The sequence below is a fragment of the Cyanistes caeruleus genome, chromosome 8, assembly GCF_971803275.1.
Source record: "Cyanistes caeruleus chromosome 8, bCyaCae1.hap1.1, whole genome shotgun sequence".
NCBI lineage: Eukaryota > Metazoa > Chordata > Aves > Passeriformes > Paridae > Cyanistes > Cyanistes caeruleus.
In genome coordinates this window covers 26,948,753-26,957,093 of record NC_141708.1, presented here as the reverse complement: position 1 = coordinate 26,957,093, position 8,341 = coordinate 26,948,753, and the positions used below count along the sequence as shown (strand labels likewise).

The 8,341-nt window shown below is 41.8% G+C and overlaps 1 long non-coding RNA gene across 1 annotated transcript; it reads left to right on the top strand.

The window, feature by feature from the left end:
* Positions 1-5,423: 5,423 nt before the first annotated feature.
* LOC147651945 (uncharacterized) lies at positions 5,424-8,341 on the top strand. The gene is made up of 3 exons (XR_015290158.1): positions 5,424-5,561; positions 7,207-7,269; positions 8,156-8,341. It is a non-coding gene; the product is annotated as an uncharacterized LOC147651945 (long non-coding RNA).

Genomic DNA, 8,341 nt, shown 5'->3' with positions numbered 1-8,341 from the left:
TCTAGTCCCATGGCAGTCAGAGCCCACAGAGTGTTTATGCATCTTTCACAGCAGTCACAAGTCTTGGAGACAGACACCAGGACATGCAGTTTGATCCCACGTGAGTACCCTGTGTCAGTGAGTGGGAACAGGGTAGTGCTGTGCCCATGCAATGGCTCAGTGAGCCTCTATTTCATCCCTGTCCCTTCTTCAGACTGGCTGTCACCCAACTGTGAGGAGCAGAAGCCAGAGGTCTGAGCCGCATTTGTCAGAGGTTAGAAAGGTGAAGACTTGCTTCTTTTGAAGTAGAAGGGTCTTTCATTAAAGAGACAAAATATTGTCTATTAATTATTTAACTAAACTTTGTTGTACATCTGTTTGGTTCATTGAAAGGAAGTCTGTGCTTTCAATGAGAATTTGGACAAGTGTAATGAGAGGTGATGGAAGGTGAAAAGTGGAATGATGGAAGAGATGTCCCAGAAACATCCCACAGGAGAAGGTACTTTCACTGTGGAAGTGCTGGCACCCCCTGTCCCAGGTGAGTACTGAGGGAAGCAAACACTAGCAAAATCATTTTTTTGCTGACAGGTCACGGTCTGGGTGATCAAGAATTTCTTTTACTCATCTCACCCTGTGAATTATTTAAGAGGACTTTGTACATGTGATACCACTGTCACACAAGCTGTTAACTTAATCCCACTGTGATGAGACAGCACCCAGTGCCAGGCACAGCATGGCCACCATCTGTCCCCAGTGACTACTCTGGGCACTTGCACCCTGACCTCTGAGGAGATCCAGGGATACAGGAACAGCTGCTGCCAAGTGTTGCATCAACCTCACCATACAAGTGACCAACAAAGTGCTGAAAAACACTTTTTTCCCCTCGTAACAGCAAAACTTCTTTACCATGTAAAACTGCAGCTACGCTTTATTGAGTGACTTGCTCTGATAGAGTTTGCAGCCTTTGCAAGCTCCCCCCAGTTATGTCCTAGCCAAGGGCTGAAGGGCATGCAGGGCCTGATTTTTCAAAGATGTCTGGGATGAAGGAGAGGAAGCTGTGGCTCTCCACAGAATATCCCAAACAGCATTCCACTCATTTAAATGCAAATCAGGTAATAATACACTTAAAATCCCACTTCATTTGAAAGTCCTATTTTTGTGTCTGCATAATGCATGTCCTAAAACTGAATTCACAGAGCTCCCAATTAAAAACTGAAGGGCTGTTTTTTTAAATACTGTTCTCTATAAAATCACATTCTCACCTCTTTGACACATTGAAACCCAGCTTAACTGTTTCATAAATGCATTGAAACCTTACCAAATCACAAGATACTCCATACTGTTAAAAACATAGCAGGAAAAGCTCAGATTAAACCTGCACTTTCTGAATATTAGACAATATTGTCTGCCTACACGAGTTTGAAGCAGCACAGAGTTTCTCAGTCAAGCTTTGGTGCTGATTTTTTGCATGGATCCCAGCATACAAGGAGCTCTGCTCCTCCACCCTTCCCCTCCCACTAATTTCACGTAGGGTGGGCAGCACAGCTGTGTGCCAGAAGGGCAGAGCCACAGCACTCCCTCCTCTCAGTGTGCCTAGAAAATATACGCAGCTCTCTGGTAGACTTTTCATCCCAGCTCACATCCTCAGCTTTCCCAGCCAGGCATTCCTGGGATAGGACCAGTTATTTATTTCCCCAGTCTCATGCCAGATTTTAAGGTGGGAGTCAAGCCTTTCTCATCTTCCTAGCCTTTGAAAGTTAGACCAGACAATTTTGTTTTTTGTTTTTTCTATTCCTAAATCTGCAGGATATTGTGAGACTCCACAGCAGTCTCAGTATTTAAGGATGGTTTCAGGTGCTCCAGATGACAGTAGAAACATGACACTTCACCTGGATGTTACCTCAAGATTGAGAAAGTAAAAGGTAAAGAACAAGTAAAAGGTAAAGAACTCTATTTGCCCTGGCCTTATGTTGATCTCATGCTTTGAAGCTGACTGATGATTCCTGGAGGATGTTACCACCTGTGTAAAGGAATAATCAGTTAAACCTACTTTTCTCCCTGTATATCAATATTTGAACTGAACAGCTAATTTAACTTAATTAGAACAACTTTAGTTTGATCCCCTAAATGACTAACATATGAATTTCAGTAATTATGAGCAAACCATTGCATTTCTTAAAACAGTTCTGTTTCATGGCACAAACATCACATCCCTTCCACACTATCATCAGTCTCCTTTAGCAGCCATGAATGCTGGACACTCACACTTTGTAAACTTCTGGAGTGGTCTGTGTAAAACTTTTTTAGCCCTGACACATCATTGTGTTCACCTTGCTGATGGACACCACACCTATCTATAAATCCCAACCCTGGTAAAATTAAAATTTAAGAAAACCCAAATAAATTTCAGTACTTTTTAATTAACCTCACTTGCCCCTTTCCATGTGTAAAACATAAGCTCTAGTTCTGATTAATTACTTCTGACCTTCATCAGGTAATAGAGCAGAGAGGTTCATATCACTGATATATGAGAGGGTGCTCAAAGATGCCACAAAAGCTGTGTGAAAGGAAAGGAAACCAGAACAATTTCTAATTTCCCTGTGGTGCTTTAGATTTAACTCACAGCTGTTTGGGCTGCCTATTTGGAGTTGCCAACTATTTCTGTGGCCATGGGTTGTGGAGCACTCCTAGCACTTGAGGACTCAGTTTTGGGTTTCTTTTCCCCAAATACAAACAACTGCTCATCACAAGCAGCAGACTGTGAAGGTCAGAATGTGCCAAGGACTCAGACACAAAGAAGGGTGCCAGACATGTTATGTGTCAGAGGTGAGCAGTCAGTGCTGCTGGGGGTGGTGGCACTTTCAAACTTCTGGTCCTGGCCTGTGTCAGTGATGCACCCTGGCATCAGCAGGTGGAGTAACTTTTGGAATAGCCTGAAATTGCAGAGGCACCTTAGCATGTGGCTCTGCCCACACTGTGGTACCTGCCCCAGCTGGCATTAACCAGGATTTCAACCTGCAGTCTCAGCAGATACTGAGAGCTGAACGGAACAAAAGTCCGAACTAACTTTCCACCCTTTCAAATCCTCATTTTTAAGCACTCTAATTAATATCTAACATCAGTTCAAAAGACTTATTATTGTCTTCTAAAAAGTAATGTTAACTCACAGGATAAGGATAAGGATAAGGATAAATATTATGCAATATATTCCATTAATTTTCTGTTGTGGTTTTGTAACTCAGCCAGCCACCTGATGCACAGATTATTGGTCCCATCATATGGAATGAATACTATGCAAATATCCCTCTTCACTCTGCTCTGGGCTGCATTATAATGATCATGCCATGCCAGTCTGGGCATGAGTAATTTGCTCACTTTTCTTTTTATCAGTTTGGAATCAGGATAATGATATTAATGCTAAGGATAAGATTACATTAGATAAGAAGTCATGCTGCCATGCTGCCAGCAGTGTGGGTTTTACTCAGGAACTCGTGCTACCTAATGCTTTGAGCAGGAGGTACAGCAAGCACTGGCACACATCAGACACCCATATTGAGTCCAAAATGCCGAACAGGTATTTCTACTTGGAAGAATAATAGTTGGAGCTGGGGAAATCTGTAAGAGCAGAATTAGAGAGCAATATTTACCTGCACTGACTAGTAGCCTATAAAATACTGTTCTAATGTAGTGCATGTTTAATGCTTGATGTAAGTGTGCTTCAGTTTTAAATGCTCTCCCAAACTCCCAGTGTCCCTTTCAGACAGACTAACCCAGCCAGCAACTTGCAGGGCCCTTGCACTGAAAACCCAGCAGTGGAAACAAGCTGGGAGGGCATCTGGAAGGTATTTGCTGCTGAAACCTGGGCACATCTTCTCCTGAGCTGTGACAAACTGCCTGGTGGATTCCGAAGAGCTTCTTCCTGCCTTTCACTAACACTTCATACAAAAGTTAATCTACCTAATGGGCTGAGAACAGCTGAAATCCATGTGTTTGGTGTGGCTTTGCTGTGGCTGTGTTCTCGGGTTCAGGCAGGAAAAATAAGTAGGTCTCTGTTAGTGATTTGGTTCAAAAAATGTCAGAGCCTCACAATACTGGGTGTTTTTTTATCTGAGTTTTTGCAAATTCAAATAAGAAAACCATTCCAGGAAAGGAATCAGCAAGGAATTGAAAAAGACACCTGATATGAATATATGATTAAAAGTCTAATTGAGCCATTGAAGGGGAAAGAGGATTGCTGTTTGAAATAACAAAGGAGTGGTGCAAAAGTTGACAAGAGCTCTCAGAAATGACAGGCGGAATAGGAGCAGCAGAGAAATGCTCGGAACCTTGTTTTCTGTGACTCTTCCTCACTTGGGTACTAATGAAGTCCTAAACTTATGAGAACGGTCAGTGCCTACCCAAGTTCATCTGTGGCATCTTGTTCTCATGCCTGTTTACCAACACAAATCTTTACTCAGGAGGAAAAATATGGGTATGAGTGTGGCCATCCGAAGAGAGACTCTTTGTACCCTGGAAAAGGCAATGAGGAACCTGAACCCCACAAAACCAGAGAGCCATTTGGCTCCTGAGTCTGCCAATAGTTTACTTGTACAAAGTACCTTTTTACTGGGGATTGATGGCAGGAAATGTAAACTCCAAAGGCTAGTGGAAACCTGGGAAATGCCAGAGGTTAAAGCCAGAAACTTTTATTAATGTGGTGATGCTAGGAAAGGAAGTGAGTTTAAACATAATTTCTGAACTAAAAGAATCTTACCACAAAGCCATGGCAGGGAAATGTGAGTTTGCTAATTTGGCTTTTTTTTTCCTTCCCTTCCTCTGAGAGCTGCTAGTGTTGGCACTGGTTACCTGCCTTACCCAGGCAAGGCCTTCTGTGATGATGAGATTTGCAATCCACCTTGAGCAGGCAACTGGAAAGATGATCAGATTAGCAGTTTCTTATAAAAATACACATAAATAACAACTCTCACCATCTAACATTATCCCACCTGACAAGAAAAGTGGATTGTGATTAAAACTTCTAAGAATAGAAACAAGTTTGGGCTGGTTTCTGTTCTCATGAGGGTCTGCTCAGGGACTGAAGCAAGGAGAAGGAAGTTAGCCCGGCGGGGACGAAAGTTGGCCATGCCCACACACTGTACTTCAGTAGTTTTCCAACACTCTGTAAAGCTTACTTCAGTGGCTTTCCTCTGCCTGTGATGGTGGAACGGGTATTTTTGCAGTTTTGGTTTTAAAAAAAAACACAACCTGCACAAATTAACAAAGACAGTGCATTGGAGCAAAAATCTCAATCTGGGCACACCCTCTCATCAGGGAGGGTAAATAAACAGCTTTTCTCTATTTTCAGCTCTCATTCTTCACATTCAAACTCCACCCATTGTACCAGTCACCCCCAAAAGAATCAGCAGGTCTTCTGGTAGATGTATAAAACCAGAACAAGTCACACTATCACATAGTGTGCTATACATCACCAGGTGCTCAACATTATCAAAGAGAGGACTTTCAACAGGTGTCAGAAGCCACAATGTCAGGTAAAAGCTTCCAGGGACTGAAGGAACAAGCTGAAGGTGCAGCAAAAGATGCTGGTAAGAAAGATTAAATATTGTTCTGTATTTGGAGGGGGACTTAGTTGCTAAATACTACAATTTGTAGCTGCATCAGTGACAGCAGGACACAGCTCTCTCTTTTATCTTCACTTTGCAAATTTTGGCCATCACCTGGAGAAGACCACAGGCCAGCTGTGGCTCTCAAAGCTGCCTCAACCCACTCACCCACTTCTCCCTCTGTGGCTCCTGAGCATTGTCAAACTCTTATCACTCTCCAAAATGTTAATATTTTTAGAGCAGTGAAGCCTTTTATTTTGGTGATAACAACTTTCTACATTTAGCATTTGCGTTGCTCATGGTGGTTTTTTCTCATGCTCTGAGGTGGTTTTTAATCAGCTCTCCTTTAAGTAAGTTGGAATTAAGCTTTGATTAACATTTGCCACTTGGCCTGTCAGTGTCTTCTGTTAATATAACTACATTGATTGCAATGGATAGTTTGTAATATATAGGACATGTTTCTCTTGTGTTCTTCAGTAGTAATCACCAGGCTGCACATTTCTGTCATAGCAATGCCCATGTTTTAAGGCTGAGCACTGTTGTCAGAAGCATTGGGCATTGGAAAACAGCTTTTCAATGAAAAGCATAAAAGCTTTTCCTTCAAATGAAAAGTTGCAAAATGTGTATAGCTTATAGTAGCTTTTTATAGTATAAGCCTTACCCAGTTTGCCTGCAGCTCTTTCCAGGATTTGGTCAGATATGGTTCTAGATTCTGATTCTGCAAACAATTCCTTGTATATATATATATATATATATACACACACACATATATATATATATATGTATATATGTATGTATGTATGTATACATATATATAGATATATCTATCTACACTTCCTTTATATATATACTCATATATATAATATATGAGTAATATCATTGATTATATTAAAGTTACAGTTTCATACACCTGGGGACAAATGTGTAGTAGCTGCACAAACATGACAGAACTCTTTTCTGAAAAACAAAATAGTCTTTGCTGCATCCTGAGTATATTCCTGCCACTGAGGGGGCACTTTGGTGCTTTATAAACCATCAGCTATCTTACATTCACAAGGTATCTCACTTTTTTAATGTTTCATATCCTGGAGTTGATCTGTGATGTTTCTAGTTTCTGCTCCTCTTCTTCTATTCATATCTTGTTTGTAAAAATCTCCCTTCTTCTGTCCAGCTCTGTTTAATGCATGTTCTTCCATTTTAGAATAGGCCCTACTCCCAAACAGCCCATAGTGAAAATGCACATTAGATGGCCAACCTACCCCAAGCATAATAAGGCAGAAAAATCAATAAAAGCAAGTGTAGTGTTAAATAAGCAACTTGCAGCTAAATGTCATCATTCCAACTCACTGCTAATCTTTTCTTATCTCCTGCTTATCTGCCATTGATTTGCTCAGCTGACCATAGGTGCCAGGTGAGTGCTAATCTCGGAGCAAGCTGCTGTGGCAGCACACAGTGCCCAGGGTGTCCTGTGAAGGGCACAGCCTCAGCCTGCTCTGTACCAGCCCAGGGCTTGCCAGGGACACAGCCTGCTGCAGGCGTGCAGAAAGCCAACTGACGTATGGAATTCCTGTAACCAGAACAGCGAACAGCTGGAAAGGATTTTGATTTTGTTTTACCTTAATTACAGCCAACACATTGGGACAGGCCACTCAGGATGCAGTCAACCAGATTACAGATGCAAGCCAGAAAGGTAGGAGCAATGACGTTCAAATTAAGATGGATCAGCTCAACACAAGCCAGAAGCGGCCAGTGCTCATTCTCCTCTGTTCCACAGGTGTTCTCAGCCTGAAAGTCCTTGATTTCAGTGACCACTTTATATAAACTTTAATATTTTATAACAACTTTAACATTTTTATAACAACCTTTATAAATCTCACAAAAGGATTTCAGGATCTGTTGCTGAGTAGCTCCACACAGCTACTGCACAGGCAGACTGTAGTTGACACTAGCTGGCCATCGAGTCTCAAGCACAGCGTTCAGACATTGGCTTCCTATTCAGAAAACTTGTGGGGACAGCTCTTCTTTCAAGAGCATTAAGTAACCCTATGTTACATCTTGCTCCCCCCACCCTGGCCCTGAAGGCAGGGGTCTGTCCGGGTCCAGTCCTACACTGGATCCCAGCAGCTGCTGGAGCAGCAGCTGGGGTCGAACATTACAGATCCTGCAGATGAAAAGCTGCTGTCTAGAAAGTGTTGGCATCTTGCAGCTGGAGACTGGGACCAAGCTAAACTAAAAACTAGGCTGATTCTTTTTATTTTTAATGATTTAATAATATTCAAGTATGAGGGGAGAATTAGCAATTTTGGGGTCTAAAATATTTTATGAAAGCTAAAATGCACTGGCAGTATCCCCTAAAAGCTGACACCTTCCACAGCTCCATGGATGTAACAAGAAGGACAGGCTTGGACACCTGTTGATGTTAGATGGGGAAGCAGCAAAATGTCCAAAATATTTTTTTGGAGATATATCACTCTTTTTTTTGTAGTCTAGTCATTTTAACACCTTTCTTCTATCATAAGTACTAAACCATGTTGCATTTTTCCAACTTTCTGCTTATCTTTTTCCCTCTCTTGCAGCTTTTGACAAGGCTTCCAAGACAGCACAAGATGGAGTAGAAAAGGTGGCTGGACAGGCTGCAGAAGCAATGTCTGGCTTCGGGAAAAAATGTGGATTTAAAAAATGATGCTAATTCAAGTCAACAGTACTGCTTGTATAAATCTCTTTGGTCTGCTATTAGCTACTTCTTTGTGTAGAAAAATGAA